The 18,079-nt window shown below is 56.1% G+C and overlaps 2 pseudogenes; both read right to left on the minus strand.

Moving 5' to 3' along the window:
- Positions 1-1,069: 1,069 nt before the first annotated feature.
- Positions 1,070-1,244, minus strand: LOC142766507 (U2 spliceosomal RNA; annotated as a pseudogene).
- Positions 1,245-12,065: 10,821 nt separating this feature from the next.
- LOC142766533 (U2 spliceosomal RNA) lies at positions 12,066-12,233 on the minus strand (annotated as a pseudogene).
- Between the last annotated feature and the right edge of the window lie 5,846 nt (positions 12,234-18,079).

Consider the following 18,079-nt stretch of genomic DNA (forward strand, 5'->3'; position numbering starts at 1 on the left):
ACGAGAGCCAACGGTGGACGAGCTGGTATGAGATGATGTCCAGAAATTTATTGTGAAATCAACAAGGCGATGCCCGCCGTGGTGGTCTAGTGGCTATAAGGTACTCGGCTCTGACCCCCAGGTCAGCAGCCGAGTACAAATTCCAGCTGCGGCGGCTGCGTTTCCGTGTGCTTCGATTAGGGTGCACGTTAAAGAACCCCAGGTGGTCGAAGTTTCCGGAGCCCTTCATTACGACGTCTCTCATAATCACATAATGATTTTGGGACGTTAAACCCCACATATCATCATATCGCCATCAAGAAAGCGATGGCTGAGGGCGCCAGCGATGTAGCTGATCGCGTGGCAACGAATTGCAGCTACCGCTGGCGGAAGCTGGGACCCAGGTCAGTGAACACAGTGAAAGCACATCGGGGCTTTGCCGCTCCACCGTACAGCAGGTGTGTGCAGGGTGGGTCTTGTGGCGTTCTTTGCAATTTTAATTAATGATGGGGAATAGTGTAGATGCGTAGACGTGGCGAGAGCACGCGTCTTCAGGTTAAGACTTCGCGTGGAGATGTGAAATAAAAATGTGTTCGCTTGTCACTGCAACTGTAAACAGATACATCAAAACCCATTTTCTAGAGGCTGTTGTATTTTTTGTTCCGAAATGGGTGAATTCGAAAAGCGGAAATAGCTTGGCACATACACACTTCTAGCTTTCCTCTGAAAGAGTAATAATAAATTACTCAAAAAATTTAATAATATGAGCACGGATGTTTATAAAGAAACAAACCTGGAGTATGTACGTGTGAACGTAACGAAAAAAAAGGGGGGGGGGGCTCTCCAATTATGACATTTCCACACAAACATTTATTTTCCCCGAGCAATCGTAAGTGTGAATGTGCACACAGCTAGTGCACTCCCCGCACGCGAATACCGAGCCGCCGCGAATACCGCGTCAGCCGGGACGGCGTGACGCCAGCGTTTCGGACACTCGCCGCACCCACGCCGTTTACTCCGATATCATTAGTAAGTCCGAACGTTGTGTCTTTCATTGAATTTAATTTATTGTCGATCTAACCCCCGCAGGGGTGAGTGGGCTGATCCCGGATGTAGTGCAATACCGGGCCAACCCGTGGCGGAGGTGAAGCAAGGTTCAAGCACTAGGCCGCATCACAAAATTAAGTTTAATATCTTGGATCCAAATAGGATCCGTATCAGATATTAAGCTGATAAGAACAGATACAACAACAAAGAGAATTTATTTGCACAGGTTTCGGAATTATTTACATCAGTCTTCACCGACAATGATCTTCTTGTTGCTGTTGTTGCTTCGTGTTCCTTGGGCCGCGATGCGCGCTATCGCGTTCTATCTTCTACGTGAACCATGCACTTGCCGCGTCATGCTGCGCAAGGCCTATACCATCCTTATACAATGTTTCAAGGAAGGGGTGAGCATAAGAAGGCGCTCAACACTGAATCGCGAGGAGGAATTGATGCTGCATACACTTCACACAAGCGTGCAGGCGCATTCTTATACAAGCCACACGAAAAGATTACAATAAGTGGTGTTATTACATCTGCTTAAGTCACTTCACAGGCATATTTGTCCTTGCGTGTTTATCCAGGGGGGGGGGGAAGGCTAATATGGGGTGATTGGGAGGTGGATCTTCCCCTCCTTAACAAAAAGGAATCTTGTATGCCATTGGCGATGAAATGCTTCCTCGCTGTTCGCCTCTAGCTCTTCCGCTAGCGAGTTCCAGCAAAAGTCTGCGGATTCGCGATATTGCGGGGAATGCTGCACGCATCGGCGTTTTCTGAGCCTCAGCCAGGCAAAGCCGCTTCCATATTATGAACATGGTGCATACGATAACCAGTCGTGCGAACGCACCCTTGTTCCGGGCCAGTGCTGGGAGGGGGGGAGGTCGGATCTTGAAGTCTCGCGCTACCAGCCGCCAGACGGGTATAGCTGCCCGGCACTCGTACAACGCGTGCTTCGATGTTTCAGTGGCCCGACAGTTGGGGCACTGGTCTGATGGTACCACTCCGAACCTCTTTAATCGCTGCCGTGTTGGGAGGACGTCCCAGTTCAACTTCCACACGAAGTCCTGCACTTCTCTTGCGCAAAGGCGGCCTCTTTGTAGCGTTTTCTTTTTCCATGCGCCGAATTTCATTCTCTCTTCTTCAGAGAGCTGGTCTCCCTCCCAAGTACTGGACTGTGATTGCAGAGTCATCAGCTGCGCTACCATCCGCACTTCTAGTTCCAGCGTTGCAGAGCAGGTTGCCATTGCTCTTGCATTGACGGACGGTGTACATGACACAATTTATTCAGACTCCAAGGCCGCTATCAAGGCCTTCCAGATGGGCATGGTGGCTCCCCAGGTCCTACAGATTATTCAAAAAGTCAAAGACCTCAAAAATCACTCATTGGTCTGGTTTCCTGCGCATCTTGGAACCACTGAGGGTGCCTCGCTCAATCCCAACGAGGAGGCGCACTCGGCTGCACGAGGTTTGACTGACCGTGTGCCGGGTAACGCGTCATCTCCTGGGCGACCTGAGCCTCTCTGCTCGTACAACGAGATATGCAAGCACCACTATCTGTCAAGAAGACTGCTGCCTCTACCACACTCCTCGCTATGCAGGGCCCAAGCTGTTACTCTCCGACTGCTACAAACAAACACTTACCCGAGTCCTGCGGCACTGCACAAAATGTACCCTGAACGGTTTCCAAGCCCGGACTGCCCCCTGTGTGGTGGTTATGCGGACTTCGAACATGTACTGTGGGGCTGCGCCTCTGCCGGTCCCCCTTTCACCCAAGAGGAAATGAAGCGACTCATCGAGGCCCAGGACCAGACCTCTCAAATCCTGGCCGTCCAGAGGGCCCGCGCGAGGGCCGTCAGGTTTAACCTAATGGTCCCCGAGTGGGCCTAGCCAGGTGACGCTGAGTTTACTCGCGTCTATTGTGGACCGAATAAAGTTGTTTCACTCACTCACTCAGAGAGCTGGTTTTTTACTAGAGCCTCCGCAATGCTGACGGGCGGATCTTTGTCAATGTCGCACTCGGAGGCTTCCTCCTGTATCATGCGCATTGTTATTGCCGCTGTTTTGTAGAACTGCGACGGTGTCTCCGCGAGTGGTCCTGTATGTCTCCCGGCGTCGAGAACCTGTGCGTTCGTACTCGCCCAGTATTGCAGGAGGTTCCTGCCGATGAATTCGCCAGCTTGGTGCAGGGTTCGTGTTGTCTTTAGGGCTAGAATTTTGCTCGTTACCGTGACGTGTGGCAAGGCGAGACCCCCTTCGCTTACCGGTAGATAGAGCAGGTTGCGCCTAATTGGGGCAGGTTTCCCGTCCCACAATAGGTGCCCGATGATCTTATTCAGTTGGCTCGCTATTCGGGTTGGGATCACCGCCAACCGGCTAACGTGGTTTGTGAAAGCGCATACGCTCAACTTGACTACTCGCGCCTTCTCCCGCAGGTTGAGCTCAAGGCTTTCGGCGCGGGTAGCTTTCGGAGCGGGTAGCTAACCCGTTGAGCACGCTCCAGCGCTTGCTGCCAAGTCATCTCCGTCACGCCGTTACAGCTGAAGTATATTCCGAGGACCTTCACCGTGTCTACCGTCCCGATATTCCCGAGTGCCTCTTTAGGGAAGGAGCCAAAAATAAGCGCTTTGCTTTTCTCCGAGTTCAACTCGGCGCCAGAGGCCTGGGCGTAACGGTGGAAGGCGCTCCGGAACTCGCGTAAGCCGCGCTCGTCTCTACAAAAAAGAGACACATCGTCGGCGTACGCCAGCACCTTGAGCTCGTCGCTTCCGGTCAGTGGGAAGCCTCGGATGTTAGAGGCTGTCGTCAGGCTTGTCAGGAGTGGTTCGATCGAGAGGATGAACAGGGTGGGACCCAACGGGCAGCCCTGTCTTATACCACGAGTGTAGCTAAAAGAAGGCGTGACCGCACCGTTCACAACCACGTTGCACGTCAAGTCCGAGTATAGAAGCTTGATGAGGTCAATGAAAGTCGTTTGGAAGCCGAACTCCTGCATAACCTGGAATAGGTACACATGCCTGACCTTGTCAAATGCTTTCGGTTGGTCTAGTGAAAGAAATACACCGGAAAGCCTCTTCTGGGTCATGTATTCGAAAGCATCTCTCGTGACCGTTAGGTTCGCATACTTTGAGCGGCCGGGAATTGTACACGCCTGGCAAGGGGAGATTAACGTCCACAAGAGTGGCTTCAATCTGTTGTTCAATATGGCAGCAGTGATCTTATAATCGACGATAAGCAGGGTTATCGGGCGCCACGATGCTGGGTCTTCTGGGGGTGAGCCCTCCTTGTACAAGAGTACTATGCGGCCGGCACCAAAGAAGGCGGGTTTCTTCTTTTCACTGAGAAAGGCATTCACTGTTTCCAGAAGGGCGTCACACAAGGAGTCGAAGAACGTGGCGTAAAAACTCGCCGTGAGCCCATCCGGTCCCGGGGCTGAATTCAAGGGCATGTTCCGTATAGCGCTGCTCAATTCTTCCATCGTTGCTTCACGGCATAGACTCTCGAGCTCCTCCTCTTCCGGGTGCCGGAGATTCTGGCAGATGGCTTTAACCAGATGTAGTGGGGGACCGTCTTCTCGTGGTTCTCGTTCTTGAAAGTGGCTTGCAAAGTGGTTTTGGAAGATGCCCGCTATTTCTTGCGGGTCGGTAGCCATTGAACCGTCTGGGCGTTTCACCTCTGCCAGTTGCATACCACCATTTCCGTGCACTTGTCTTATGTCGTCGTAGAAGGGGTTCTCTTGACCTGTTTCTGTGCCAGCCGGCTTGTCCTGCGTTGAAGCAGTTTAGCGTGGGTCTCTTACAAAGTGGCGAGATAATCCCTTGTGCATGATGTCAGGAGCTCTGCCCTCCGTATAATTCGTATCCTGCGGAGGATTTCATTCATCTGCTGTGTCAGCCTCGTTTTCCTGTCTCTGCCCTCCTCCTGCAAGATGTCCTTCCACGAGCTCTTCAGCAGGTCCCAACTTTGCGGGTTTAAGGGGACAGCGGATTCTACTGACTCCCACAGGCGGTCTTCGATTCGGGCGACGCAAACGTCGTCATGCAGAAGGTTGGGACCTATCCGGCAGCCAAGGTCTCCCGGGGGTTGTCCGGGTGTTCCTCTCAACACCGTCACTAGCGGAGCATGATCCGATCCTTTTGCGAGGTCTATGGGGGGGGGGGGGGTCAACACTTGGCACCTAACTACTGAGGGAACCAAGTAGTCCGAGAGATAGATGCGATCAATTCGGCTTTGCGTGGTGCGTGAGGTCCTGGTTGGCACGAACCGATCATTGTGCATATGTACCCAAACGTCCGTTAGGTTGATATGTCTTAGGACGTTCACCAATTCCCTTGCGTGGTGTTTTGACCCCCTCTGGCCGGGACCCCTCGAGTCTCGCTGTGCGTTGACGACGCAATTAATGTCGCCGAGTAGTACGTGCGGAAGTGGTTCTAACATGAGCTGGTGTATCTCCCCAAAAAAAGCGTTCGTGTCGGACCTCGTGACCGGGGCATAAATATTCACGAACCAGATCTTTTTGCCGTTCACAAAAACGTCCAGCATCAGCATGCGCCCATTCGTTCCAAAAGTGCAAAAGGATTTCTTCCTGAAACGGTTGGAAATGAAGATAACGCCAACTCCGCAGGATTTGGAGCTGGTTAGCGAAAAGAAGGCATCCACCTGGAATTTCCGACGGAATATGGCGACGTCTATTGGGGTCCTGAAGTTCATTTGTTGCACAAAAAGGATATCTATGGCTTGTGCCTGTGCGTACATTAGTACATCCCTCTGTTTAGACTCGTCGCGAAAGCCGCGAACATTCCAGGTGGCGAACGTAAACCTACACAAAGAAAGTCGAGGCTCCGGCGAACGAAGGAGGGGAGCGGAGAGGGAAGCAAAGTGAGCGCCGCTGATCGCGGAAAGGGTGCCGATTTACGTCATGACAGGCTTGGGCGCGCTAGGCGTGCGCGGAAGGCAGTCTGGGGCGAAGGGGCGACGCAGAGGCCAGCGTGCCTCAGGATGCATCAATGAAAACCACGTGGGAGAGGGGACGGAGCAAGACGGAAGCGAGCGTGGCCTGAGGAGTGTCAACAAACGACTCGCAGGAGAGGAGGGTGGCGAGGCGCCGTGCACGGTTGCGCAAGGCAAAGTGGAATGGGCTCGTGACGTCATTTTCATGTATGCCGCCGCCGGGCGTGAGCTTGTTTCCCTCTGGAGGGGGCTTCCCAAGTTTTTAGATGCGGAAGCATCTTATACTCGTGCCTTGTAGTGCGCCGTCCGCGTCGTCCGCACCACTTCTCGAACATTCGACAGCTGACGCGCGCGCATGCGCCGTCGCGCCGTCGCCCACTCTTCCACCATCTGTGCATCCCTTCCTCCTCTACACACTGCGCGCGCTTCACTCCTCCACCATATGTGCACCCTTCCTCCTCTGCACACCGCGTTCGACATCTACAATTCTCCTGATTCTCCAGTGGACGCGCATGTGGCGTCGCGCTTCGAAAACATTCAACAGCTGACAGTGGATGCGCCGTCTTGCTGTATATATACTCAAGGTCGGCGCTCGCTCACTCAGTTGCCGCTCGTCGGTTGGTTTGTACGGCGCGTCGACGTCCAAGGTCGCGGTGAAATGAATTCCAACGAATCCACGAACACAATGATCGACGTCCCTTCGACCAGCGCCGCCCTATTGCATACGTGTGTACGTGTTCACTCATTTAACACCCCCTCCTACAACCACGTTAACCAATTTAGCCATCGACCCAAGTAAGTCGCAATTTAACACCCCATTTCACAACCACGTTAACCAATTTAGCCATTGACCCAAGTAAGTCACACTTTAACACCCCGTTAACCAATTATATGCTCCGCATCCTCCTCAGTGTTCCCCTGAGGGAAGCTGCGGGCAATTTTTTTGTTTTTGCTTGTGATGGTGCGTCACTATCGCTGCTTGCTGGTTTAGTCTTGGGGCACTGGGAGTCACAGAGTGTAGCTGGGAGCTGCGCAGCCGGCGAGGGCGCGGAGCAGCGCATACAGGGAACTTGAAGGGGGCAGATTTAGCTATAGATAAAGAGCAGATGACACCATCCGTGTGAGCTGTGTCGCTGCAAAAAAAAAAACAAACAGAATAAAGGGAGCCAAAAGGAATGTAACAAACTAAGTAGGAGCAGACGACGCGAGCGGCGTCGCCGCAAAACACAGAGGGAAGCCAGGTGGACCCAGTGAAACGTAAAAACCACGCCCGGCACAGAGGACGCGAACAGCGTCTGCTCACTCCAGGCGCAAAGGTGCGGCGCGTCTGAGGCGCGCAAGCACCCCCCCCCCCCCGCCCCGACGCTGCATGGCGCCGAGACGCCAGCAACCTACTCGATTGTTTCACCGCCATCCGCGGGGGGGTCCCCCTTGGACACGGCGTTCTTACCCAACCTCGGGGTCTTCGCCTTCGGCGGGGCATCGCTGCCGCTGCTGCTAACTTCAAGCCCGGTCTGCCGCTGCCTCGCCTCACGAGTGGGGGAACCCTCACGGGAGTTGCGCTGCGGCTCGTCTTCTTGACGACGTCGCGAGCGAGACCTCGGCCCGCGGCCCGTGTCGCGACTTGAGGCCCACGTGCCCGAATTGCGACCAGCCCCGTCTGCGCGGCCCCGACGCGAGCGCAAGCGAGATCTCCGCTCACGGCCAGACGCCGGGTGAACCACGGGCGAGTCCGGTCGCCGGCCCTTGTGGTGTACAACCAGCTCGGGGGAAGGGTCCGACGAAGCGCATTCGTCGACTTCAAGCAGGACGTAGTGCCCGCGGCTTACGATGGGCCTGTCATCCCGGGCCGCGGCTTGCGGAAGCCCTCCCAAATCCTGTGCCGAGACAGGGGCCAGCACGTTGGCCGGCGCGTTGGAGACGGGGTGGCTTGTCTCCTCTTGCTCAGGAGGCGCCGGGGACGCATCTTCTAAGGTGGCCAAAGGCGGCCGGTCCTCTGCGCCCGATGGGCTTGCGGGTGACGTAAGGGACGCCGATCGCGTAGGGCCTGTCTCGGTATCGGTTGTATCTGCGCCAGAAGACGCCGATGCCAAAGCAACGGAGGCAGACGCTCCGCGCGTCTCTTCCTTGACACATGAAGACGCCGCGCTGCTACCTGAGCTCGAGTCCGATTCCCCGTCGCGTCGTCAAGAGAGGGGTGCCCTTGCGGTCGTGCGGGGTGCGATCTTAGGCGTGAGGACGTGAAGACGCAAAGAGGTCTCACCCGACATTGGTGAAGGGACGCCGGATGACTGGCTAGGTGCTGCGTTGGTGACTGGCAGCACTGATGAACCGTGGGCAGCGGCTGCGTAGGAACGCCTGCGGAAACACTCGCGCGTCCCGTGACGGCCCCCGCAACGCGTGCACTCGGCTGTGCAGCCCTCTGTGTCGTGGCCGAAGACGCCACAACGCTTGCAAAACGCGGCCGTGCACGCGGTCGCCATGTGCGCGACCTCGCGACAGCGCGCGCCTACTCGGCGCATGCCGCTATACTCGCACATTACTTTGTGGCCTGCAATCGTTATGAATTTGTGGACAGGGCGACGCATCTCAATTTTCACGAGACGCACCCCGTTCAACTTGGTCTGGCGAGTGGCTAGGGTGGCGAACGATATGCCCTTCACCTTACCAAACTGGGCTGAGGCATTACTAAGGGTCTCATCCGACAGAAAACCGGGATAGCGGTAGACGTTCACATACGTGACCGGCCGCCCGACTGCCTCTACCGGCACGTTCACTCCGTTAACCTTAAAGCCTTCTGCAACCATTAGATTCGTCGCCTGACCAGCGTTGCGGGTGCATACAAGAAATTTTTCTCCCCCATGTGTTGTAACATCAATACACAATCATCTCCGGCTGTTTCTTCTACAGCGTCTATTAAATGATCCACAGAAACGTCGCTTTCGGGCGCTAAAAACAAAACAATTCTCCCTCACCGGGAGTTCAACTGGCGTGGTCATACTGGTGGGTAGATTCCGCAAGCCGCCGGGTCTGGCGAGGCTTGAGAGTGACTCGTTACGTGCAGGCGAGCTGCACACTGGTAGAACGCGGCTCAGCCGAGGCGGGGGCCGCGCAGGACTAGGTATAGCCCGGTGGACCGCAGGAGGGCTCCGGGACGGTAGGCGTGGACCGGGGACCTTGCACCACCAGGCATGGGGCGAGCGGGCACCAGGCAGGAGCCGGAAACCCGAAACGGTAGGCCTGCGCGCGGAGCGGCGCTGCCACAGGAACGACCGCTGACACGAACTTCACAGGAACCGGGGGCCAACGCCAACGTGACGTGACCCCAGGTCTCACAGGAAGGCTTGAAACGACGGCCACTTGAACTCCTGATCCCAGCCAAAGGGCCGAGAAGCGATGCAATTCATTAGCACGTAATTAAAATCTATTCTTTCACACCTCGTGCTAGTTCTGGCCAAAACCGGGCAAACATTAGCAAAGCAATTCCGACGTCCACCCATGCACAACCAGAATTGTGCACCGACAGCGGCAGCGCTGGCTTCACGGCATTGCTTTTATTCCCAGTACGCTTGAAATTTCTTGTTTCGCTTACAAACATGTTAAAACTGAAGCCTTCTTTTTACCAGAGGTCGAAGCCACGCGTGCTTGCTTGCACGCGTACTCTCGAATGCGCCCAAGACGTCACACCAAATGCTTGCCGGGAAACAATATCAGGCATGTCGCGAGGGATGCTACAGCACTTGTTTTGAAAAGTGATGCATAGTGAACATGTCCAACTCTAGCACCAAAGTCTGGAAGGAAAAAAGAAAAAAAAATGACTGTGCAAATTGTGACTACATCACCCGTGCAACATGGCTTCTACGCTGGCTGCCCAAGCAACGCCTCTGCGACGACGCCAACAATCATCGGCAAAAAGGTGGTGCCTTTGGCTGTTTCAGCGCGCTCAACGTATGTCTTGGAAGTTCTGACGTGTCGGAACACCGCACCGAAGGCGACGAAGGTCCCGCCGTGAAAGGCAGACCCGGGAAAGCGTGCGAAACGTCTACAGCGTGCGTTGTGATGCCGGTGAATGAAGGGTCATGTGGCAGAAGGTGACGGAACATGAGTGTGCGACATGCCGCTGCGATGTCGTTCAAGCGTTCAACGGGCCGGCCGGCTCTTCCTGTGGTGGAAGAAAACGTCCAGGTTTTGCTGATTCCGAGGGGTAGGAGTGCTATGGTTGCGTGTACGAGGCGCTGGCGCGGCGCTCCGTCGATCGTGTCGGACATGAGGCGGCAGAAGGCAGTCGTCAAGTGGTCGCGGAAATCAATGAAGAAGTGCGCGCTTTTCGTCGAATTCCGCTGAGTAAGGTGCGAGAAGACTCGCGACAGACGGTCTTCGGGTCTTCGGGAGACTGGTGGTTGCACAAATACGACCGTGCATCAACGTGCAGTCATATTCGTGGATTATTTTGTTCCACTATGATAGCTTCGTCACTGTGCTCGCTGGTGTTGCTTGTTTTTGTTGACCTTCACTTGTGGCTCACACCCACTGGGAAGATTGGCCAGTTTGTTGTTCTGTTTCTTCGACTTCTACATATTCCGCTTAGTGAAGCTGTGAGGAGTGATGAGTGGGTACAGAGGCAAAGCACAGCAAAGCGCGCCCGGCTGTGATCTCGCGCGTCAGGTTCCACAGCGCTTCAGGTACGTGCGTGTTGCGTCCGTACGCAATTTACTTGGAACTACCAGCAACTGGCAATTCCAATCAGGTGAGCGTGCGAGGATGTTTGTTGTAATTAACGAGAGCCAACGGAGGATGAGCTGGTATGACATCATGTCCAGAAATTTATCGTGTGATCAACAAGGCTATGCCCGCCGTGGTGGTTTAGTGGCTATAAGGTACTCGGCTCTGACCCCCAGCTCAGCAGCCGAGTACGAATTCCAGCTGCGGCGGCTGCATTTCCGTGTGCTCAGATTAGGGTGCACGTTAAAGAACCCCCGGTGGTCGAAATTTCCGGAGCCCTTAATTACGGCGTCTCTCATTATCATATAATGGTTTTGGGACGTTAAACCCCGCATGTCATCACATCGCCATCAACAAAGCGATGGCTGAGGCGCCAGCGAGGTAGCTGACCACGTGGCAACGAATTACAGCTACCGCTGGCGGAAGCTGGGACCCAGGTCAGTGGACCCAGGAAAAGCACATCGGGGCTTTGCTGCTCCACCGTACAGCACGTGTGTGCTGGGTGGGTCCTGTGGCGTTCTTTGCGATTTTAATTTAAGATGGTGAATAGTGTAGATGCGTAGACGTGGCGAGAGCACGCGTCTTCAGGTTAAGACGTCGCGTGGAGATGTGAAATAAAAATATTTCCGCTTGTCACTGACTGCAAACAGATACATCAACACCCATTATCTAGAGGCTGTTTTATTTTTGTTCCGAAATGGCGGAATTCGAAAAGTGGATTTAGCTTGGCACATACACACTTCTAGCTTTCCTCTGAAAGAGTAATAATAAATTACTCAAGAGTTTTAATAATATGAGTAGGGATTGATTTATTGATTTGTGAAGTTTAACGTCCCGAAACCACTATTTGATTATGAGAGACGCCGTAGTGGAGGACTCCGGAAATTTTGACCACCTGGAGTTCTTTAACGTGCACCCAAATCTGAGTACACGGGCCTACAACATTTCCGCCTCTATTGAAAATGCAGCCGCCACAGCCGAGAATCGAACCCGCGACCTGCGGGTCAGCAGCCGAGTACCTTAGCCACTAGACCACCGCGGCGGGGCCATATGAGTAGGGATGTTTAAAAAAAACAAACCTTGAGTATGTACGTGTGAACATAACGAAAAAAAAGGGGGGGGCTCTCCAGTTATGACATTTCCACACAAACATTTATTTTCCCCGAGCAATCGTAAGTGGGAATGTCCACACAGCTAGTGCACTCCCCGCACGCGAATACCGATCCGCCGCGAATACCGCGTCTGCCGGGGCGGCGTGACGCGAGCGTTTCGGACACTCGCCGCACCCACGCTGTTTACCCCGATATCATTAGTAAATCCGAACACTGTGTCTTTCATTGAATTTAATTTAATGTCGAACTCTCCCCCGCAGGGGTGAGTGGGCCGATCCCGGAGGTGGTGCAATACCGGGCCAACCCGTGGCGGAGGTGAAGCAAGCTTCAAGCACTCCGCCGCATCCCAAAAATAAGTTTAATATCTTGCATCCAAATAGGATCCGTATCAGATATTAAGCTGATAACAACGGAGTGGAATTTTATTATGTTTCAGACAATGCATAGGATGCTACACAAAGCACACACAATGCTACACAATGCTACACAAAGAGAAGTTTATTGAACTTCAAACTGAAAAGACAGATACATTGATATGCGTTTTACAAAATAAACAAGCGGGGGGAATATTGAATATGTACAAGTGTACACTTACACAAGCAAGTACAAAAGAGCGCGTTATCTATATACATATTTACAAACATGAAGGTAAACTAATCAGAGTAAAGTAGGCACGAACACATTTCTTCTGGTATGTTTTACAAAAGGAATATGCAGGGTGGGGGGGTTGCATTGTATATACATATTTACAGTCGTGTGTAGATGCACAGAAATACATACTACTGGGAGGAACATAGCATATGTACTTATATGCTTCACGAAAGTATCTGACACGAAAAACAGGCAGGAGACGCTATATATATATATTGTAACAGCGAGCTGTGATAAGATGGTTTTATTTACAGGAGGTGAACGATGGTCGTTTTCGGCAGCACACTGCGATCATGCCAAGACTCTTCGTCTTCCTCTGCTTCTCTTCACTACCTTTTTCTAGTCTGTTACATTCCTCCGCAAGCAGACGAAGCCCGTAGGGCGAGTTATGATGCACAAGGAGGGTAGAAACGTTTCAGGCGAGCAACGTGAGTGAGCTGCGTTCTGCTCGATCGTCGACCATTGGACAAAAGACGAGCTATTACGTAAGTGAGCTGGCTTAGACGCTGCAAAACTAACAATGGGCCTGAATATCGTAACAGAAGCTTTTGACACAATCCACGCTGGCGTTGCGGTGTCCAAAGTAACACCAAGTCATCTTTTTCGAATAAAACCGGTTCGTGACGGTCGTCGTATCGTTACTTCGACCGACGTTGAGAGGCCAAAGTACGAAGACGAGCGATTCGACGGGCTTCTTCCGCGAGGCACAGGGTGTTTGATACAGAGTCGTCATTGTGAAGAATGAAGGGTAAGAAAGTGTCTGGAGGGCTTAGTGGATAGCTGGCGTACAACAGATAAAATGGGCTGAAGTTCGTTGTTTCATGTTTTGCCGTGTTGTACGCGTACGTGTTGAAAGGCAGCACTTCATCCCCGTTATTGTGATTGGAAGAAACGAACAACATGGCAAGCATGTTGGTCACTAAGGGGCAAACACTCACACCCGTGCTAGCTCAACATGCTCAAGCACATATGGACGCGAGGGAGTTAGTGGCTTTGACGTAAGTGTTCTTGGTAAATTTTGCGAGATGCAGCAATCACCTCACTTACACAAAGCTTCTCAAACAGGCGCAAGTAGGGGCGCGAACAAATGCGACGTAGTACACGGTCGTTCGCGGAGTCCCATGCACCGAGGGCACCCAAGATGACGGCGTGGACGGTGAACCGTTGATACCGGCGACGGAGAAACGCCGCCACCGGCTCATAATGAGCCAGCTTGGAGTTACGGGCGTTCTCAAAGGCGTCCGGCGTGTTCTCGAACGGGCACGTGACGTCGATGACGATAGCCTCTTCGCCACGCACCAGGACGAGATCCGGACGCAGGCCCGTGTCTTCGACGGCCTGGTTTTCAAAGGCCACTGTGAACTCGCGGGAGGCGGCACTCCGGACGCTGTTGACGATGGCGTTGTGGCGGGTCCGGTAGAGCACACTGCCAGGCATGCAGTGGCATACCACATACGGCAGCGTCTCCGTCAGGTACCCACAGACGCGGCACCGCTGGTCCCTGTCCGGTGCGCCCCACATGCGAGCACCGTTGAGGGGCAGGAGATTCAAGCGGGCCCTATGCACGAACCGCCAGTCCGCGAAGGAGGTGAAGGCGCCCATCCGCATGAAATGAGAACTGGCGCGATCAGCCCCCACGCAGGCCGGCATCTTCCCCTGGTTGGGGAGGTTGTGCAGGGCCCAGTCCCATTCGGTGGCCAGCACCTCTCATAGCGTGCGCATTACGCGGCACCGGTGCTCTGTGGTGATCGTGGCGTTGCCGCAGGTGATACGGACGCCGCCAGGATCCAGGGTCCAGGCGACGTTGTAGCGGCGTGACGCTTTTCGGGCATTGGTCCAGACGGATCGCAGCTGGGTGGCCGGGACCCGGAACCCGTCTCCAAGCGACCCCCCGAGGTAGGACTCCAGCTCAAAGCGGGTGACCTCCCAGCCGAGGTGGGCAGTGGCGGTTGCGTAGGCGTCGTCCAAGGCCATCTGCTGGAGCTCGGTGTCGGGGGACGTCAGAAGCTTGAAGGCGGAGTCGATGCGGCAGAGGTCGCTAAGCTCCGCCGCAACGGCGATCCCGATGGCACCACCGGAGGCGGATCCGTAAAGGTAGTTTGTCGCCGCGTTGGTGGGAAGGTAAAGCGTCCGCTTTACCAGCGGCCGAATGGTGTCGTCCAATCGGCGCCAGTCCGTCGTAGACAAGACGCCACATCGCATCGGGATGTTTAACGTCGGGTAGATGATGGTCAGGAGTGCATCCAGACACTGCCACGGCGCCAACATTGATGACATGATCGCCCAGGCTTGGGCGAGGGCGGTCTCCACGACGGATTCGGAGCCGCAGGGGATCCGAAAGCCAATTGGACGTCCCAGGTACCGCTGCGGCTCGAAGTGGCGCAGTACCGAGATGGGGACGCCCGAGACTCGGAACTCCGTCTGACGCATCCCCACAGGTGCCGATCCGACCTTGTGGAAGGACGCGCACTTGGACGGGTTCAAGGGCAGGCCCAGGGACGCGGCGAGAGTCTCGATCCGGTTAATGCGCTGTTGTAGTCTGCGCTGTTGGAGTCGAGGCCAGGGAAGTCAGGTCGTCCGCGTAGGCAAGGATCTTGTGGTCGGAACCACCACCCTGCACTGCGCGGATGACCGGGTCGATCACTAAGTTGAATAAAATTCCGCTCAGTGGGCAACCCTGACGCAATCCTGCCAGGATCGGGATCGGCTCGGTAGTTCCCTGGGCCGCCAGGATACAGGTGCTGTTGTCCCTGTAAAGGTCGCCGATCAACTCCGTAAACACGGAGCCGGCGCCAGCACCTTGCAGGGCGTCGATCAAAGCCTGGTGCGGGACTGAGCCAAACGCGTTGTGGAAATCCAACAGCGCCGCACACAGGTCGGGGCCTCCCGATCGGGCGATGTCGAGCCTGCGCTGTAGAGTATAATTAAGTTCGAACACGCCGTCGTGTGAAAGGAAGCCCCTCTGGCACTTCGACAATAGGGCGTGTTCGATCATCCAGGCCTGAAGCCGGGCTGCAAGGCACTTAGCATAAAGCTTCGCTGCCGTGCAGCCGAGGGCTATGGGCCGCCAGTTCGATGGGACTTGCGGATTCCCCCTCTTGAAGTTGAGGACGGTCCGCGTCGTCCTCCAGGAGTCCGGCGTTCGGCGGTGGTGGAGGCAGGCGTTGAACAACGCCGTCAGGAACCGTGCTTCCGGGTCGACTATTCGCCAGTGGTGATAGTTTAGACGGTCTGGCCCGGGGGCCGTGCTCTCTGACTTGCGCAGGCGCCCGTACACCTCGTCGGTCGAAAAGTTCGACGTGTCGACGCCTGCCGGAGCCGGATCGCGTCCGAGAAGCAGGGTAGAGTCAGCTTGGCGGGCCGACCACGTGTGCCCCCAGTGATCTTGTAGGTCTTGCAGCGGGATGGCACACGCCTGTTGCGGTCCCTCCAGGATAAGTCGTACAGCGCGTCGACGGTTGCGGCGGTACAGCCACTGGATGTCGACCGCGTTCGATGGATCGGGCTGGCGGCGTTGGCGACCAGGACGCACCGGCGGAAGACGCACCGCCTCGACAGCCAAGGCGACGGCCCGCGTTCATGCTTCCTCGCATTGGGCCCACGACTCGTCAGAGGGCTGGTCCCGCAGCAAAGAGCGGAGCAGGCGTGCCTGGTCCTCGAGGAGGCGCGTGTGGTCCGGCGGCATCTGGAGGGTCGTGTCGCTGAACTCGGGCTGCTCCTGTATTTCGTCGGGATCCGCCGCGGCCTCGTCCACGGACACGGGTGGCGACGAGAAGGAGGCTGCAGACACTGGGGACCCGGGCAGAACGACCGTTGACGACCCGGCATCGTGTGGTGGCGAAGACACCGCGACGTCGTAGGAGAGCGTGTTTTCGTCGTCGTCGTCGTGCAAAAGAAACGCGGCATCGCCAACGGGCAGAGCCACCGACGAGCCGCGTGAGGCGGGAGACGCGCCATTCGACGACGACGAATGCCTGAAGTCGTACGGGACCAGGGTTTGCCTGGTGGACGACGAGGGTCTTGACGGCACAGGATCCGGCGACCGTGGTGACCCGAGAACGGGCGATTCCACGGGAACGCCGGTGGGCGTCGGGACGCCGATGTGTGGCGTAGGTGCAGACGTACCTCCAGCGTCGCGCAAGGGCTGCTCGGAGGGGACCGGGCTTGCGGCAGTAGGTGGTGCCGGCGAACCGGGGACGGAGGCCGAGCCCACGGACGTCGACGCACCGCTTGACGACAGGTACACCAAGGCAGATGGTTCGGCGATCGACGCGGGCTGAGAGGCCCCCGACCTGGCTGCCGGAGACGACGAGGGCCGCACTGGAGGTGTGGCGTCAGAGGGCGATAGGTTCTGAGGCGTCGCGAAGCCCGGGTGCTGCTGGCGGCGACGAAGAACCCGATGCAGTCGATGACGTGTCGGAAGATGACGTGCTGACGTGGCGCACACGCCGGGCAGGCGCGCGCTCGCGAGTGGTGCCGGACGGCCCAGCCTGATCGACGTGGCACTGAAAATGGTTCGCCAGGCCGTGCTCGGTCGTAAACGTGGCGTCACAGACGCCACAGCGATGGCGAGGCGTCTCTGTCGATGGCACGAGCATGGCCCTTGCCAAGCAGTTGTGGTACGAGGGCCGGGACGTGAGCGGCGAGTCGCACACCGAACACACGTAGATTTGCTCGTTCACACGAACGCCGTGTTCGAATTCCACGTGGCGGCGCACCGACTGTGCGCGTGACGTCGAAACGGCCCCACTGTACTTCTTGCTGCAGCTGTCGACCGGGCACTGCAGCTCCGCCGGGGCCGGGAGATAGACCCACAGGACGTCGCCGTCCAGGATCGGCTGGTGTGGTTGCACCGGGGCAGAAGGGCGTGAAGACGCCGGTGCCTCGGAACCAGCCGGTCCTGACGAGGGCGACGCAGTCGACGCTGGCGATGAAGGGCCCGCCGCGGGAGAACCTGAGTCCCACGCCGAGGTTGCTGAGGAGGGGGTGGTGCTGGGGAGCCAGAAGGGGCAGCAGCGTGGCACCGCCTATCACGACGACCCCTCGCGGAACTCGGGAGGGCAGGATCCATGCCGGCGGGTCCGGCGGGCAGCAGGACCGGACGGCAGCAGCAGGACCGGACGGCAGCAGCAGGGCCAGGTGGCGGGCGACGACGGCGATGCGTTCACGACGGTGACCGTGGCCCGATTACGTCGTCAGCAGGTGGTGACGACCGGGTCGGGCATGCAGCAGGTGGCAGGCGAAGAGCCAAGCAAAGAAACGATTGGTGGACTCTCACCGACCACCGTCCAGCATCCGGAGGTCGCCAGGGCCAGCCAGGAAGTCCAAGGCATCCAGAGTCAGCTGGTCTGGACGTCCAACGTCCAGGAACGGGTAGCGCCGCCATTCAGTAGCAGCAGCAAGTGCCCCTCCGCAAGGGCAGGCACAGCCAGGAACGTCGCCTTCCCGGGGTGGCCGGGTCCCCGGGAGGGAACGCCTCTCGACTGTTGGCCAGTGGATCAAAGTGGGTCAGCTAATTAAGCTGATAAAAACAGAGTGGAATTTTATTATGTTTAAGACAATGCATGGGATGTCTTGAGTTAGCCGGACGACTTGGTTGTGTTCCTTACATGGCACCGGGATAG

This window comes from Rhipicephalus microplus, chromosome 6 (assembly GCF_043290135.1).
Source record: "Rhipicephalus microplus isolate Deutch F79 chromosome 6, USDA_Rmic, whole genome shotgun sequence".
NCBI lineage: Eukaryota > Metazoa > Arthropoda > Arachnida > Ixodida > Ixodidae > Rhipicephalus > Rhipicephalus microplus.